This window comes from Triticum aestivum, chromosome 2D (genome assembly GCF_018294505.1).
Source record: "Triticum aestivum cultivar Chinese Spring chromosome 2D, IWGSC CS RefSeq v2.1, whole genome shotgun sequence".
In the NCBI taxonomy this organism is placed as follows: Eukaryota; Viridiplantae; Streptophyta; class Magnoliopsida; order Poales; family Poaceae; genus Triticum; species Triticum aestivum.
Genome location: NC_057799.1, coordinates 301,215,776 through 301,218,430, shown reverse-complemented (window position 1 = coordinate 301,218,430; position 2,655 = coordinate 301,215,776). Strand labels below are relative to the sequence as shown.

The 2,655-nt window shown below is 46.0% G+C and overlaps 1 pseudogene; it reads right to left on the bottom strand.

The window, feature by feature from the left end:
* Window positions 1–1,748: 1,748 nt before the first annotated feature.
* LOC123056263 (uncharacterized) lies at window positions 1,749–1,833 on the bottom strand (annotated as a pseudogene).
* Between the last annotated feature and the right edge of the window lie 822 nt (window positions 1,834–2,655).

Here is a 2,655-nt window from a genome sequence, read left to right as displayed (position 1 = left end):
GGAGCAGCGGCGCCGAGGAGGAAGCAGGTGCGGCGAAGAAGAGGAGAAAGGGAAGGAATGGGAACGCATTGTGCAAAAAACCCCGTCTGGTGCTTTATACGGACTCGGTTCCGAGTGGCTGAATTGTGGGTCCAGGTCATCCTGTCAAATCGCGCAACAGCCGCGCGCGCAGTACTTGGCGAAAAAGGGGGCGCGGAGATCGAGGCGACCTTGCCTAATCCGTCCCGATTACTGCGGCCTCTCCCGTCCCGCGCGCTTCCCCAAATTCGAATCCCAGAAGATCCGCAAGTAGCAGGGCAACCTGTCAGGCAGAAGATTTTCTTCACATCAACACTCGAAGCTTTTCAGCAAAAGTTCACTCGACAAAATCAAGAATGGATCAAGGCGACTGAAAAAGAAGTTGAAGTCATCATGTTGTTCTCTGATCCTAACAAGGCGCTTCCGAAGCACAAATACTGAGTCGGGAGTATTTTCAACTCCTTCTCCACTCAAACCCTGAACCATTCGGGGGCTACTGATGAGGCTATGTACCTAGGGTAGGATCATGGATCTGTCCAAGACATTCCCTCCCTAAGGACATCATCCTAAAGCCAGGGACATTCGAAGGATACCATCATCCACTCGACCAGAAACATTCCACTCGGAAGAATGATTGTCACTCGACCGTAACGAAAACCACTCGACGTACAGAAGATCTAAAGTCACTCAGCATATCAACGGTCGGGCGTTTACTCATAGACTTTAATGACCAGTTATGTCACTTTATTATTAGCGTTACCAGTAATGCCCTGCCTTAATGTACCTTAAACCCTGTGTAATTGAGGGCCGGAGGGGTCTGGCGAACTCTATATAAGCCACCCCCCTCCTCAGTGACAAGGGTTTGCACCCCCTGTAACACACACGCATATAATCTAGTCGACCGCCTCCGTGCACCGAGACGTAGGGTTGTTACTTCCTCCGAGAAGGGCCTGAACTCGTAAAACTCGTGTGTACAACTTCGCCATAGCTAGGATCTTGCCTCTACATACCTACCCCACATTCTACTGTCAGACCTAGAACCACGACAACATGCAAACCGAAGCCTAACTCAGTCAAGTCGGGGACAGGCGGCAATCCCTTGTTCGATAAAGAATGCCCCAAGCAGACATTTAGAGTGTGGGCAAGCATCAACAAAAAAATACAACATGGATAACAAATATAATAGCGGTGGCGGGCGTCATCCTTGCCTTGGCTAGTTAAAACTAAAAGCAGTAGAGCAAATATGTGTAGTACGCAGACAAACACGGGTGCTGCTGTTGGGTTGCAACATGAAAGAGTCAAATTTATTACTGCTAAAAAATACTTAATAGCCACAACGAATTACTATTATCAAAGGAATGGCAATAAATCTAAGGGTTTATTTTTGGCAAAATATCCATGGTTGAGAAATGCAAAAAACACCGATCTACTGTAGTTGCTTAACCATCACCACACTAACGTACATGTGTTCAAGAGAGCCATTCGATCAGAAGAATTGAAGACACATAAACGAAAGAGAAATGTTTCATTCTATTCAGAAGTATAGTCCAAGCTATATCTGACTTCTGATGAAATGCATAGGTCCAGCCGACTACACGGCAGCAACTACTTCAGACATCGGCTGGAGAAATGCTCATTATTTTCATTCTTCAATGGCATAAAAAGAAATGACTACACAACACCAACAACAGTAGACTCTCACCCAACTAATATACTAGAACTACATCAACCAAGCATCAGTTTTAAAAAAGCTCGGTTTAAGATACTTCAACGACGTAAACTCTCAGTAGCATCTCCGTGTAACATCATATGCTCAGCTGACAAATGATTCACATCCAACTCCTCTAAATTATATCACACCACAACACAGAGTTGCATCTCTAGATGAGAAACAAAAACACGTTGATGGCATGCTAGGCATCAGTTTTTAATAGCTCAATTTTAGATCATCAAAGACTGGAAAGGCCACAGTGGTCTAAATGTTTCACATCCTCTTCTCACACTGGTGCGCGTCGGTGCTAAACAAACGGTTTTTAACCCCTTTCCGTGACGAAATTTGGAACCTTCGCCAAGTGAGTGTGGGCGATAGGGGGGTCCTTCCCACACGACCCAGAAACCATCAGGGATAGGGCCCCTACAGTACTCCTATTCGTTTCTGCTCGCATTGCCATCGCAGTCTGTATTCTGTGGTGCTACGTTTAAGATGCGTGGCCCATCACAAACGGTTCACTATGATAGAACGTGTATGATGCGCGGCCCATCACAAACGGTTCACTATGATAGAACGTGTATGATGCGCGGCCCATCACAAACGGTTCACTGTTAATAAGATTAGCTAATCGCCGTTCGAGTGTTGGACAGGATTACGAAACATCGGACCGTCGTAACATCGTCGTACACGACAACTATCGCACATGCTATTCTGTGGTGCAACATTTATGATGCATACTTCATCAGAAATAGTTCAGGGTTGCGAATCATGTACGATAAGGCAACTAACACAAACGTTTAGTTTGCCCGCACCGTTTGAGATATTGTTTGACATCGCACACGCTTTGCAAACGGCAACTGTGTGCATGCTTGCACACGTTTCCTCTCTGTGAACCGTCTCGGATTATGGTGCATATCGCAAACGCT